This window comes from Andrena cerasifolii, unplaced genomic scaffold (assembly GCF_050908995.1).
Source record: "Andrena cerasifolii isolate SP2316 unplaced genomic scaffold, iyAndCera1_principal scaffold0287, whole genome shotgun sequence".
In the NCBI taxonomy this organism is placed as follows: domain Eukaryota; kingdom Metazoa; phylum Arthropoda; class Insecta; order Hymenoptera; family Andrenidae; genus Andrena; species Andrena cerasifolii.
The window spans coordinates 1-16,771 of NW_027485180.1; the positions used below are offsets into that span (position 1 = coordinate 1).

Consider the following 16,771-nt stretch of genomic DNA (forward strand, 5'->3'; position numbering starts at 1 on the left):
TATTTACCTCCTTTGTATTCTCTACTTCATTACCTATTTTTCCCAATTTCTTTATCTATTTTTTTCTCTACTTTATTTACAAATTATTTCTCTGTTTATTTACCTATTTTTTCCTCTAGTTTATTTATCTATTTTATTCTCTAATTTATTTACCTATTTTTCTCTATTTATTTACCTCCTTTGTTTTCTCTATTTATTTACCTTTTTTCCCTCTATTTATTTAACTATTTTTTTTAATTAGCTATTTTTCTCTATTTATACACCTATTTTTTCTCTAGTTTATTTACCTCTTTTTTCTGTATTTATTTACCTACTTTGTTTTCTCTACTTCATTAACTATTTTTCTCTCTTTATTTACCTATTTTTTCCTCTAATTTATTTACCTATATTTTATTTACCTTTTTTTCTTTGGTTTATTTACCTATTTTTCCTTTAATTTATTTACCTATTGTTTTATTTACCTTTTTTTCTTTGATTTATTTAGCTATTTATCTATATTTATACACCTATTTTTTCTCTAGATAATTTACCTATTTTTCTCTGTTTATTTACCTACTTTTTCTCTATTATATTTACCTACCTTTTCTCTATTTATTTACCTATTTTTCTCCATATATTTACCTATTTTTCTCTCTCATTTATACACCTATATTTTCTCTATTTATTTACCTGTTTTTCTCTATTTATTTACCTATTTTTTCTCTAGTTATTTACCTCTTTTTTCTGTATTTATTTACCTACTTTGTTTTCTCTACTTCATTACCTATTTTTCTCTATTTATTTGCCTATTTTTTTCTCTAAATTATTTACCTATTTTTCTCTATTTATTTACCTACTTTCTGTATTTATTTACCTCCTTTGTATTCTCTACTTCATTACCTATTTTTCCCAATTTCTTTATCTATTTTTTTCTCTACTTTATTTACAAATTATTTCTCTGTTTATTTACCTATTTTTTCCTCTAATTTATTTATCTATTTTATTCTCTAATTTATTTACCTATTTTTCTCTATTTATTTACCTCCTTTGTTTTCTCTATTTATTTACCTTTTTTCCCTCTATTTATTTAACTATTTTTTTTAATTAGCTATTTTTCTCTATTTATACACCTATTTTTTCTCTAGTTTATTTACCTCTTTTTTCTGTATTTATTTACCTACTTTGTTTTCTCTACTTCATTAACTATTTTTCTCTGTTTATTTACCTATTTTTTCCTCTAATTTATTTACCTATATTTTATTTACCTTTTTTTCTTTGGTTTATTTACCTATTTTTCCTTTAATTTATTTACCTATTGTTTTATTTACCTTTTTTTCTTTGATTTATTTAGCTATTTATCTATATTTATACACCTATTTTTTCTCTAGATAATTTACCTATTTTTCTCTATTATATTTACCTACCTTTTCTCTATTTATTTACCTATTTTTCTCCATATATTTACCTATTTTTCTCTGTTTATTTACCTATTTTTTCCTCTAATTTATTTACCTATTTTTTATTTACCTTTTTTCCTTTGGTTTATTTATCTATTTTTCTCTAATTATACACCTATTTTTTCTCTACCTAATTTACCCATTTTTCTGTATTTATTTACCTACTTTTTTCTCTATTTATTTACCTCTTTCTTCTGTATTTATTTACCTACTTTGTTTTCTCTACTTCATTACCTATTTTTCTCTATTTATTTGCCTATTTTTTTCTCTAAATTATTTACCTATTTTTCTCTATTTATTTACCTATTTTCTGTATTTATTTACCTCCTTTGTATTCTCTACTTCATTACCTATTTTTCCCAATTTCTTTATCTATTTTTTTCTCTAATTTATTTACAAATTATTTCTCTGTTTATTTACCTATTTTTTCTCTATTTATTTACCTCCTTTGTTTTCTCTATTTATTTACGTTTTTTCCCTCTATTTATTTACCTATTTTTTTTAATTAGCTATTTTTCTCTATTTATTTACCTATTTTTTCTCTAGTTATTTACCTCTTTTTTCTGTATTTATTTACCTACTTTGTTTTCTCTACTTCATTACCTATTTTTCTCTATTTATTTACCTATTTTTTCCTCTAATTTATATACCTATTTTTTTATTTACCTTTTTTCCTTTGGTTTATTTACCTATTTTTCTCTATTTATACACCTATTTTTCTCTACCTAATTTACCTATTTTTCTGTATTTATTTACATACTTTTTTCTCTATTTATTTACCTCTTTTGTTTTATCTATTTATTTACCTATTTTTCTCTAGATAATTTACCTATTTTTTCTCTGCTTATTTACCTACTTTTTCTCTATTATATTTACCTACCTTTTCTCTATTTATTTACCTATTTTTCTCCATATATTTACCTATTTTTCTCTCTCATTTATACACCTATATTTTCTCTATTTATTTACCTGTTTTTCTCTATTTATTTACCTATTTTTTCTCTAGTTATTTACCTCTTTTTCTGTATTTATTTACCTACTTTGTTTTCTCTACTTCATTACCTATTTTTCTCTATTTATTTGCCTATTTTTTTCTCTAAATTATTTACCTATTTTTCTCTATTTATTTACCTATTTTCTGTATTTATTTACCTCCTTTGTATTCTCTACTTCATTACCTATTTTTCGCAATTTCTTTATCTATTTTTTTCTCTAATTTATTTACAAATTATTTCTCTGTTTATTTACCTATTTTTTCCTCTAATTTATTTATCTATTTTATTCTCTAATTTATTTACCTATTTTTCTCTATTTATTTACCTCCTTTGTTTTCTCTATTTATTTACCTTTTTTTCCCTCTATTTATTTAACTATTTTTTTTAATTAGCTATTTTTCTCTATTTATACACCTATTTTTTCTCTAGTTTATTTACCTCTTTTTTCTGTATTTATTTACCTACTTTGTTTTCTCTACTTCATTAACTATTTTTCTCTGTTTATTTACCTATTTTTTCCTCTAATTTATTTACCTATATTTTATTTACCTTTTTTTCTTTGGTTTATTTACCTATTTTTCCTTTAATTTATTTACCTATTGTTTTATTTACCTTTTTTTCTTTGATTTATTTAGCTATTTATCTATATTTATACACCTATTTTTTCTCTAGATAATTTACCTATTTTTCTCTGTTTATTTACCTACTTTTTCTCTATTATATTTACCTACCTTTTCTCTATTTATTTACCTATTTTTCTCTGTTTATTTACCTATTTTTTCCTCTAATTTATATACCTATTTTTTATTTACCTTTTTTCCTTTGGTTTATTTACCTATTTTTCTCTAATTATACACCTATTTTTTCTCTACCTAATTTACCCATTTTTCTGTATTTATTTACCTACTTTTTTCTCTATTTATTTACCTCTTTTTTCTGTATGTATTTACCTACTTTGTTTTCTCTACTTCATTACCTATTTTTCTCTATTTATTTGCCTATTTTTTTCTCTAAATTATTTACCTATTTTTCTCTATTTATTTACCTATTTTCTGTATTTATTTACCTCCTTTGTATTCTCTACTTCATTACCTATTTTTCCCAATTTCTTTATCTATTTTTTTCTCTAATTTATTTACAAATTATTTCTCTGTTTATTTACCTATTTTTTCTCTATTTATTTACCTCCTTTGTTTTCTCTCTTTATTTACGTTTTTTCCCTCTATTTATTTACCTATTTTTTTTAATTAGCTATTTTTCTCTATTTATACACCTAATTTTCTCTAGTTTATTTACCTCTTTTTTCTGTATTTATTTACCTACTTTGTTTTCTCTACTTCATTAACTATTTTTCTCTGTTTATTTACCTATTTTTTCCTCTAATTTATATACCTATTTTTTTATTTACCTTTTTTCCTTTGGTTTGTTTACCTATTTTTCTCTATTTATACACCTATTTTTTCTCTACCTAATTTACCTATTTTTCTGTATTTATTTACCTACTTTTTTCTCTATTTATTTACCTCTTTTGTTTTATCTATTTATTTACCTATTTTTCTCTAGATAATTTACCTATTTTTTCTCTGCTTATTTACCTACTTTTTCTCTATTATATTTACCTACCTTTTCTCTATTTGTTTACCTATTTTTCTCCATATATTTACCTATTTTTCTCTCTCATTTATACACCTATATTTTCTCTATTTATTTACCTGTTTTTCTCTATATATTTACCTACTTTTTCTCTAGTTATTTACCTCTTTTTTCTGTATTTATTTACCTACTTTGTTTTCTCTACTTCATTACCTATTTTTCTCTATTTATTTGCCTATTTTTTTCTCTAAATTATTTACCTATTTTTCTCTATTTATTTACCTATTTTCTGTATTTATTTACCTCCTTTGTATTCTCTACTTCATTACCTATTTTTCCCAATTTCTTTATCTATTTTTTTCTCTAATTTATTTACAAATTATTTCTCTGTTTATTTACCTATTTTTTCTCTATTTATTTACCTCCTTTGTTTTCTCTATTTATTTACGTTTTTTCCCTCTATTTATTTACCTATTTTTTTTAATTAGCTATTTTTCTCTATTTATACACCTATTTTTTCTCTAGTTTATTTACCACTTTTTTCTGTATTTATTTACCTACTTTGTTTTCTCTACTTCATTAACTATTTTTCTCTGTTTATTTACCTATTTTTTCCTCTAATTTATATACCTATTTTTTTATTTACCTTTTTTCCTTTGGTTTATTTACCTATTTTTCTCTATTTATACACCTATTTTTCTCTACCTAATTTACCTATTTTTCTGTATTTATTTACCTACTTTTTTCTCTATTTATTTACCTCTTTTGTTTTATCTATTTATTTACCTATTTTTCTCTAGATAATTTACCTATTTTTTCTCTTCTTATTTACCTACTTTTTCTCTATTATATTTACCTACCTTTTCTCTATTTATTTACCTATTTTTCTCCATATATTTACCTATTTTTCTCTCTCATTTATACACCTATATTTTCTCTATTTATTTACCTGTTTTTCTCTATTTATTTACCTATTTTTTCTCTAGTTATTTACCTCTTTTTTCTGTATTTATTTACCTACTTTGTTTTCTCTACTTCATTACCTATTTTTCTCTATTTATTTGCCTATTTTTTTCTCTAAATTATTTACCTATTTTTCTCTATTTATTTACCTATTTTCTGTATTTATTTACCTGCTTTGTATTCTCTACTTCATTACCTATTTTTCCCAATTTCTTTATCTATTTTTTTCTCTAATTTATTTACAAATTATTTCTCTGTTTATTTACCTATTTTTTCCTCTAATTTATTTATCTATTTTTTTTCTCTAATTTATTTACCTATTTTTTCTCTATTTATTTACCTCCTTTGTTTTCTCTATTTATTTACCTTTTTTCCCTCTATTTATTTAACTATTTTTTTTAATTAGCTATTTTTCTCTATTTATACACCTATTTTTTCTCTAGTTTATTTACCTCTTTTTTCTGTATTTATTTACCTACTTTGTTTTCTCTACTTCATTAACTATTTTTCTCTGTTTATTTACCTATTTTTTCCTCTAATTTATATACCTATTTTTTTATTTACCTTTTTTCCTTTGGTTTATTTACCTATTTTTCTCTATTTATACACCTATTTTTTCTCTACCTAATTTACCTATTTTTCTGTATTTATTTACCTACTTTTTTCTCTATTTATTTACCTCTTTTGTTTTATCTATTTATTTACCTATTTTTCTCTAGATAATTTACCTATTTTTTCTCTGCTTATTTACCTACTTTTTCTCTATTATGTTTACCTACCTTTTCTCTATTTATTTACCTATTTTTCTCCATATATTTACCTATTTTTCTCTCTCATTTATACACCTATATTTTCTCTATTTATTTACCTGTTTTTCTCTATTTATTTACCTATTTTTTCTCTAGTTATTTACCTCTTTTTTCTGTATTTATTTACCTACTTTGTTTTCTCTACTTCATTACCTATTTTTCTCTATTTATTTGCCTATTTTTTTCTCTAAATTATTTACCTATTTTTCTCTATTTATTTACCTATTTTCTGTATTTATTTACCTCCTTTGTATTCTCTACTTCATTACCTATTTTTCCCAATTTCTTTATCTATTTTTTTCTCTAATTTATTTACAAATTATTTCTCTGTTTATTTACCTATTTTTTCCTCTAATTTATTTATCTATTTTATTCTCTAATTTATTTACCTATTTTTCTCTATTTATTTACCTCCTTTGTTTTCTCTATTTATTTACCTTTTTTTCCCTCTATTTATTTAACTATTTTTTTTAATTAGCTATTTTTCTCTATTTATACACCTATTTTTTCTCTAGTTTATTTACCTCTTTTTTCTGTATTTATTTACCTACTTTGTTTTCTCTACTTCATTAACTATTTTTCTCTGTTTATTTACCTATTTTTTCCTCTAATTTATTTACCTATATTTTATTTACCTTTTTTTCTTTGGTTTATTTACCTATTTTTCCTTTAATTTATTTACCTATTGTTTTATTTACCTTTTTTTCTTTGATTTATTTAGCTATTTATCTATATATATACACCTATTTTTTCTCTAGATAATTTACCTATTTTTCTCTGTTTATTTACCTACTTTTTCTCTATTATATTTACCTACCTTTTCTCTATTTATTTACCTATTTTTCTCTGTTTATTTACCTATTTTTTCCTCTAATTTATTTACCTATTTTTTATTTACCTTTTTTCCTTTGGTTTATTTACCTATTTTTCTCTAATTATACACCTATTTTTTCTCTACCTAATTTACCCATTTTTCTGTATTTATTTACCTACTTTTTTCTCTATTTATTTACCTCTTTTTTCTGTATTTATTTACCTACTTTGTTTTCTCTACTTCATTACCTATTTTTCTCTATTTATTTGCCTATTTTTTTCTCTAAATTATTTACCTATTTTTCTCTATTTATTTACCTATTTTCTGTATTTATTTACCTCCTTTGTATTCTCTACTTCATTACCTATTTTTCCCAATTTCTTTATCTATTTTTTTCTCTAATTTATTTACAAATTATTTCTCTGTTTATTTACCTATTTTTTCTCTATTTATTTACCTCCTTTGTTTTCTCTATTTATTTACCTTTTTTTCCCTCTATTTATTTAACTATTTTTTTTAATTAGCTATTTTTCTCTATTTATACACCTATTTTTTCTCTAGTTTATTTACCTCTTTTTTCTGTATTTATTTACCTACTTTGTTTTCTCTACTTCATTAACTATTTTTCTCTGTTTATTTACCTATTTTTTCCTCTAATTTATATACCTATTTTTTTATTTACCTTTTTTCCTTTGGTTTATTTACCTATTTTTCTCTATTTATACACCTATTTTTTCTCTACCTAATTTACCTATTTTTCTGTATTTATTTACCTACTTTTTTCTCTATTTATTTACCTCTTTTGTTTTATCTATTTATTTACCTATTTTTCTCTAGATAATTTACCTATTTTTTCTCTGCTTATTTACCTACTTTTTCTCTATTATATTTACCTACCTTTTCTCTATTTATTTACCTATTTTTCTCCATATATTTACCTATTTTTCTCTCTCATTTATACACCTATATTTTCTCTATTTATTTACCTGTTTTTCTCTATTTATTTACCTATTTTTTCTCTAGTTATTTACCTCTTTTTTCTGTATTTATTTACCTACTTTGTTTTCTCTACTTCATTACCTATTTTTCTCTATTTATTTGCCTATTTTTTTCTCTAAATTATTTACCTATTTTTCTCTATTTATTTACCTATTTTCTGTATTTATTTACCTCCTTTGTATTCTCTACTTCATTACCTATTTTTCCCAATTTCTTTATCTATTTTTTTCTCTAATTTATTTACAAATTATTTCTCTGTTTATTTACCTATTTTTTCCTCTAATTTATTTATCTATTTTATTCTCTAATTTATTTACCTATTTTTCTCTATTTATTTACCTCCTTTGTTTTCTCTATTTATTTACCTTTTTTTCCCTCTATTTATTTAACTATTTTTTTTAATTAGCTATTTTTCTCTATTTATACACCTATTTTTTCTCTAGTTTATTTACCTCTTTTTTCTGTATTTATTTACCTACTTTGTTTTCTCTACTTCATTAACTATTTTTCTCTGTTTATTTACCTATTTTTTCCTCTAATTTATTTACCTATATTTTATTTACCTTTTTTTCTTTGGTTTATTTACCTATTTTTCCTTTAATTTATTTACCTATTGTTTTATTTACCTTTTTTTCTTTGATTTATTTAGCTATTTATCTATATTTATACACCTATTTTTTCTCTAGATAATTTACCTATTTTTCTCTGTTTATTTACCTACTTTTTCTCTATTATATTTACCTACCTTTTCTCTATTTATTTACCTATTTTTCTCTGTTTATTTACCTATTTTTTCCTCTAATTTATTTACCTATTTTTTATTTACCTTTTTTCCTTTGGTTTATTTACCTATTTTTCTCTAATTATACACCTATTTTTTCTCTACCTAATTTACCCATTTTTCTGTATTTATTTACCTACTTTTTTCTCTATTTATTTACCTCTTTTTTCTGTATTTATTTACCTACTTTGTTTTCTCTACTTTATTACCTATTTTTCCCAATTTCTTTATCTATTTTTTTCTCTAATTTATTTACAAATTATTTCTCTGTTTATTTACCTATTTTTTCTCTATTTATTTACCTCCTTCGTTTTCTCTCTTTATTTACGTTTTTTCCCTCTATTTATTTACCTATTTTTTTTAATTAGCTATTTTTCTCTATTTATACACCTAATTTTCTCTAGTTTATTTACCTCTTTTTTCTGTATTTATTTACCTACTTTGTTTTCTCTACTTCATTAACTATTTTCCTCTGTTTATTTACCTATTTTTTCCTCTAATTTATATACCTATTTTTTTATTTACCTTTTTTCCTTTGGTTTGTTTACCTATTTTTCTCTATTTATACACCTATTTTTTCTCTACCTAATTTACCTATTTTTCTGTATTTATTTACCTACTTTTTTCTCTATTTATTTACCTCTTTTGTTTTATCTATTTATTTACCTATTTTTCTCTAGATAATTTACCTATTTTTTCTCTGCTTATTTACCTACTTTTTCTCTATTATATTTACCTACCTTTTCTCTATTTGTTTACCTATTTTTCTCCATATATTTACCTATTTTTCTCTCTCATTTATACACCTATATTTTCTCTATTTATTTACCTGTTTTTCTCTATATATTTACCTACTTTTTCTCTAGTTATTTACCTCTTTTTTCTGTATTTATTTACCTACTTTGTTTTCTCTACTTCATTACCTATTTTTCTCTATTTATTTGCCTATTTTTTCTCTAAATTATTTACCTATTTTTCTCTATTTATTTACCTATTTTCTGTATTTATTTACCTCCTTTGTATTCTCTACTTCATTACCTATTTTTCCCAATTTCTTTATCTATTTTTTTCTCTAATTTATTTACAAATTATTTCTCTGTTTATTTACCTATTTTTTCTCTATTTATTTACCTCCTTTGTTTTCTCTATTTATTTACGTTTTTTCCCTCTATTTATTTACCTATTTTTTTTAATTAGCTATTTTTCTCTATTTATACACCTATTTTTTCTCTAGTTTATTTACCTCTTTTTTCTGTATTTATTTACCTACTTTGTTTTCTCTACTTCATTAACTATTTTTCTCTGTTTATTTACCTATTTTTTCCTCTAATTTATATACCTATTTTTTTATTTACCTTTTTTCCTTTGGTTTATTTACCTATTTTTCTCTATTTATACACCTATTTTTCTCTACCTAATTTACCTATTTTTCTGTATTTATTTACCTACTTTTTTCTCTATTTATTTACCTCTTTTGTTTTATCTATTTATTTACCTATTTTTCTCTAAATAATTTACCTATCTTTTCTCTGCTTATTTACCTACTTTTTCTCTATTATATTTACCTACCTTTTCTCTATTTATTTACCTATTTTTCTCCATATATTTACCTATTTTTCTCTCTCATTTATACACCTATATTTTCTCTATTTATTTACCTGTTTTTCTCTATTTATTTACCTATTTTTTCTCTAGTTATTTACCTCTTTTTTCTGTATTTATTTACCTACTTTGTTTTCTCTACTTCATTACCTATTTTTCTCTATTTATTTGCCTATTTTTTTCTCTAAATTATTTACCTATTTTTCTCTATTTATTTACCTATTTTCTGTATTTATTTACCTGCTTTGTATTCTCTACTTCATTACCTATTTTTCCCAATTTCTTTATCTATTTTTTTCTCTAATTTATTTACAAATTATTTCTCTGTTTATTTACCTATTTTTTCCTCTAATTTATTTATCTATTTTTTTTCTCTAATTTATTTACCTATTTTTTCTCTATTTATTTACCTCCTTTGTTTTCTCTATTTATTTACCTTTTTTTCCCTCTATTTATTTAACTATTTTTTTTAATTAGCTATTTTTCTCTATTTATACACCTATTTTTTCTCTAGTTTATTTACCTCTTTTTTCTGTATTTATTTACCTACTTTGTTTTCTCTACTTCATTAACTATTTTTCTCTGTTTATTTACCTATTTTTTCCTCTAATTTATATACCTATTTTTTTATTTACCTTTTTTCCTTTGGTTTATTTACCTATTTTTCTCTATTTATACACCTATTTTTTCTCTACCTAATTTACCTATTTTTCTGTATTTATTTACCTACTCTTTTCTCTATTTATTTACCTCTTTTGTTTTATCTATTTATTTACCTATTTTTCTCTAGATAATTTACCTATTTTTTCTCTGCTTATTTACCTACTTTTTCTCTATTATTTTTACCTACCTTTTCTCTATTTATTTACCTATTTTTCTCCATATACTTACCTATTTTTCTCTCTCATTTATACACCTATATTTTCTCTATTTATTTACCTGTTTTTCTCTATTTATTTACCTATTTTTTCTCTAGTTATTTACCTCTTTTTTCTGTATTTATTTACCTACTTTGTTTTCTCTACTTCATTACCTATTTTTCTCTAGTTATTTGCCTATTTTTTTCTCTAAATTATTTACCTATTTTTCTCTATTTATTTACCTATTTTCTGTATTTATTTACCTGCTTTGTATTCTCTACTTCATTACCTATTTTTCCCAATTTCTTTATCTATTTTTTTCTCTAATTTATTTACAAATTATTTCTCTGTTTATTTACCTATTTTTTCCTCTAATTTATTTATCTATTTTTTTTCTCTAATTTATTTACCTATTTTTTCTCTATTTATTTACCTCCTTTGTTTTCTCTATTTATTTACCTTTTTTTCCCTCTATTTATTTAACTATTTTTTTTAATTAGCTATTTTTCTCTATTTATACACCTATTTTTTCTCTAGTTTATTTACCTCTTTTTCTGTATTTATTTACCTACTTTGTTTTCTCTACTTCATTAACTATTTTTCTCTGTTTATTTACCTATTTTTTCCTCTAATTTATATACCTATTTTTTTATTTACCTTTTTTCCTTTGGTTTATTTACCTATTTTTCTCTATTTATACACCTATTTTTTCTCTACTTAATTTACCTATTTTTCTGTATTTATTTACCTACTTTTTTCTCTATTTATTTACCTCTTTTGTTTTATCTATTTATTTACCTATTTTTCTCTAAATAATTTACCTATCTTTTCTCTGCTTATTTACCTACTTTTTCTCTATTATATTTACCTACCTTTTCTCTATTTATTTACCTATTTTTCTCCATATACTTACCTATTTTTCTCTCTCATTTATACACCTATATTTTCTCTATTTATTTACCTGTTTTTCTCTATTTATTTACCTATTTTTTCTCTAGTTATTTACCTCTTTTTTCTGTATTTATTTACCTACTTTGTTTTCTCTACTTCATTACCTATTTTTCTCTAGTTATTTGCCTATTTTTTTCTCTAAATTATTTACCTATTTTTCTCTATTTATTTACCTATTTTCTGTATTTATTTACCTGCTTTGTATTCTCTACTTCATTACCTATTTTTCCCAATTTCTTTATCTATTTTTTTCTCTAATTTATTTACAAATTATTTCTCTGTTTATTTACCTATTTTTTCCTCTAATTTATTTATCTATTTTTTTTCTCTAATTTATTTACCTATTTTTTCTCTATTTATTTACCTCCTTTGTTTTCTCTATTTATTTACCTTTTTTTCCCTCTATTTATTTAACTATTTTTTTTAATTAGCTATTTTTCTCTATTTATACACCTATTTTTTCTCTAGTTTATTTACCTCTTTTTTCTGTATTTATTTACCTACTTTGTTTTCTCTACTTCATTAACTATTTTTCTCTGTTTATTTACCTATTTTTTCCTCTAATTTATATACCTATTTTTTTATTTACCTTTTTTCCTTTGGTTTATTTACCTATTTTTCTCTATTTATACACCTATTTTTTTCTCTACTTAATTTACCTATTTTTCTGTATTTATTTACCTACTTTTTTCTCTATTTATTTACCTCTTTTGTTTTATCTATTTATTTACCTATTTTTCTCTAAATAATTTACCTATCTTTTCTCTGCTTATTTACCTACTTTTTCTCTATTATATTTACCTACCTTTTCTCTATTTATTTACCTATTTTTCTCCATATATTTACCTATCTCTCATTTATACACCTATATTTTCTCTATTTATTTACCTGTTTTTCTCTATTTATTTACCTATTTTTCTCTAGTTATTTACCTCTTTTTTCTGTATTTATTTACATACTTTGTTTTCTCTACTTCATTACCTATTTTTCTCTATTTATTTGCCTATTTTTTTCTCTAAATTATTTACCTATTTTTCTCTATTTATTTACCTATTTTCTGTATTTATTTACCTCCTTTGTATTCTCTACTTCATTACCTATTTTTCCCAATTCCTTTATCTATTTTTTTCTCTAATTTATTTACAAATTATTTCTCTGTTTATTTACCTATTTTTCTCGATTTATTTACCTCCTTTGTTTTCTCTATTTATTTACGTTTTTTCCCTCTATTTATTTACCTATTTTTTTTAATTAGCTATTTTTCTCTATTTATACACCTATTTTTTCTCTAGTTTATTTACCTCTTTTTTCTGTATTTATTTACCTACTTTGTTTTCTCTACTTCATTAACTATTTTTCTCTGTTTATTTACCTATTTTTTCCTCTAATTTATATACCTATTTTTTTATTTACCTTTTTTCCTTTGGTTTATTTACCTATTTTTCTCTATTTATACACCTATTTTTTCTCTACCTAATTTACCTATTTTTCTGTATTTATTTACCTACTTTTTTCTCTATTTATTTACCTCTTTTGTTTTATCTATTTATTTACCTATTTTTCTCTAGATAATTTACCTATTTTTTCTCTGCTTATTTACCTACTTTTTCTCTATTATATTTACCTACCTTTTCTCTATTTATTTACCTATTTTTCTCCATATATTTACCTATTTTGCTCTCTCATTTATACACCTATATTTTCTCTATTTATTACCTGTTTTTCTCTATTTATTTACCTATTTTTTCTCTAGTTATTTACCTCTTTTTTCTGTATTTATTTACCTACTTTGTTTTCTCTACTTCATTACCTATTTTTCTCTATTTATTTGCCTATTTTTTTCTCTAAATTATTTACCTATTTTTCTCTATTTATTTACCTATTTTCTGTATTTATTTACCTCCTTTGTATTCTCTACTTCATTACCTATTTTTCCCAATTTCTTTATCTATTTTTTTCTCTAATTTATTTACAAATTATTTCTCTGTTTATTTACCTATTTTTTCCTCTAATTTATTTATCTATTTTTTTCTCTAATTTATTTACCTATTTTTTCTCTATTTATTTACCTCCTTTGATTTCTCTATTTATTTACCTCTTTTTCCCTCTATTTATTTAACTATTTTTTTTAAAAAGCTATTTTTCTCTATTTATACACCTATTTTTTCTCTAGTTTCTTTACCTCTTTTTTCTGTATTTATTTACCTACTTTGTTTTCTCTACTTCATTAACTATTTTTCTCTGTTTATTTACCTATTTTTTCCTCTAATTTATATACCTATTTTTTTATTTACCTTTTTTCCTTTGGTTTATTTACCTATTTTTCTCTATTTATACACCTATTTTTTCTCTACCTAATTTACCTATTTTTCTGTATTTATTTACCTACTTTTTTCTCTATTTATTTACCTCTTTTGTTTTATCTATTTATTTACCTATTTTTCTCTAGATAATTTACCTATTTTTTCTCTGTTTATTTACCTACTTTTTCTCTATTATATTTACCTACCTTTTCTCTATTTATTTACCTATTTTTCTCCATATATTTACCTATTTTTCTCTCTCATTTATACACCTATATTTTCTCTATTTATTACCTGTTTTTCTCTATTTATTTACCTATTTTTCTCTAGTTATTTACCTCTTTTTTTCTGTATTTATTTACCTACTTTGTTTTCTCTACTTCATTACCTATTTTTCTCTATTTATTTGCCTATTTTTTTCTCTAAATTATTTACCTATTTTTCTCTATTTATTTACCTATTTTCTGTATTTATTTACCTCCTTTGTATTCTCTACTTCATTACCTATTTTTCCCAATTTCTTTATCTATTTTTTTCTCTAATTTATTTACAAATTATTTCTCTGTTTATTTACCTATTTTTTCCTCTAATTTATTTATCTATTTTTTTCTCTAATTTATTTACCTATTTTTTCTCTATTTATTTACCTCCTTTGTTTTCTCTATTTATTTACCTCTTTTTCCCTCTATTTATTTAACTATTTTTTTTAAAAAGCTATTTTTCTCTATTTATACACCTATTTTTTCTCTAGTTTCTTTACCTCTTTTTTCTGTATTTATTTACCTACTTTGTTTTCTCTACTTCATTAACTATTTTTCTCTGTTTATTTACCTATTTTTTCCTCTAATTTATATACCTATTTTTTTATTTACCTTTTTTCCTTTGGTTTATTTACCTATTTTTCTCTATTTATACACCTATTTTTTCTCTACCTAATTTACCTATTTTTCTGTATTTATTTACCTACTTTTTTCTCTATTTATTTACCTCTTTTGTTTTATCTATTTATTTACCTATTTTTCTCTAGATAATTTACCTATTTTTTCTCTGTTTATTTACCTACTTTTTCTCTATTATATTTACCTACCTTTTCTCTATTTATTTACCTATTTTTCTCCATATATTTACCTATTTTTCTCTCTCATTTATACACCTATATTTTCTCTATTTATTACCTGTTTTTCTCTATTTATTTACCTATTTTTCTCTAGTTATTTACCTCTTTTTTTTCTGTATTTATTTACCTACTTTGTTTTCTCTACTTCATTACCTATTTTTCTCTATTTACTTGCCTATTTTTTTCTCTAAATTATTTACCTATTTTTCTCTATTTATTTACCTATTTTCTGTATTTATTTACCTCCTTTGTATTCTCTACTTCATTACCTATTTTTCCCAATTTCTTTATCTATTTTTTTCTCTAATTTATTTACAAATTATTTCTCTGTTTATTTACCTATTTTTTCCTCTAATTTATTTATCTATTTTTTTCTCTAATTTATTTACCTATTTTTTCTCTATTTATTTACCTCCTTTGTTTTCTCTATTTATTTACCTCTTTTTCCCTCTATTTATTTAACTATTTTTTTTAAAAAGCTATTTTTCTCTATTTATACACCTATTTTTTCTCTAGTTTCTTTACCTCTTTTTTCTGTATTTATTTACCTACTTTGTTTTCTCTACTTCATTAACTATTTTTCTCTGTTTATTTACCTATTTTTTCCTCTAATTTATATACCTATTTTTTTATTTACCTTTTTTCCTTTGGTTTATTTACCTATTTTCTCTATTTATACACCTATTTTTTCTCTACCTAATTTACCTATTTTTCTGTATTTATTTACCTACTTTTTTCTCTACTTACTTACCTCTTTTGTTTTATCTATTTATTTACCTATTTTTCTCTAGATAATTTACCTATTTTTTCTCTGTTTATTTACCTACTTTTTCTCTATTATATTTACCTACCTTTTCTCTATTTATTTACCTATTTTTCTCCATATATTTACCCATTTTTCTCTCTCATTTATACACCTATATTTTCTCTATTTATTTACCTGTTTTTCTCTATTTATTTACCTATTTTTCTCTAGTTATTTACCTCTTTTTTCTGTATTTATTTACATACTTTGTTTTCTCTACTTCATTACCTATTTTTCTCTATTTATTTGCCTATTTTTTTCTCTAAATTATTTACCTATTTTTCTCTATTTATTTACCTATTTTCTGTATTTATTTACCTCCTTTGTATTCTCTACTTCATTACCTATTTTTCCCAATTCCTTTATCTATTTTTTTCTCTAATTTATTTACAAATTATTTCTCTGTTTATTTACCTATTTTTCTCGATTTATTTACCTCCTTTGTTTTCTCTATTTATTTACGTTTTTTCCCTCTATTTATTTACCTATTTTTTTTAATTAGCTATTTTTCTCTATTTATACACCTATTTTTTCTCTAGTTTATTTACCTCTTTTTTCTGTATTTATTTACCTACTTTGTTTTCTCTACTTCATTAACTATTTTTCTCTGTTTATTTACCTATTTTTTCCTCTAATTTATATACCTATTTTTTTATTTACCTTTTTTCCTTTGGTTTATTTACCTATTTTTCTCTATTTATACACCTATTTTTTCTCTACCTAATTTACCTATTTTTCTGTAT

The 16,771-nt window shown here is 21.8% G+C and overlaps 1 long non-coding RNA gene across 1 annotated transcript; it reads right to left on the minus strand.

Annotated features, from left to right (window-relative positions):
- Positions 1 to 8,148: 8,148 nt before the first annotated feature.
- Positions 8,149 to 16,074, minus strand: LOC143378106 (uncharacterized). The gene is made up of 2 exons (XR_013087510.1): positions 14,423 to 16,074; positions 8,149 to 9,835 (listed from the first exon to the last, which is right to left on the minus strand). It is a non-coding gene; the product is annotated as an uncharacterized LOC143378106 (long non-coding RNA).
- Between the last annotated feature and the right edge of the window lie 697 nt (positions 16,075 to 16,771).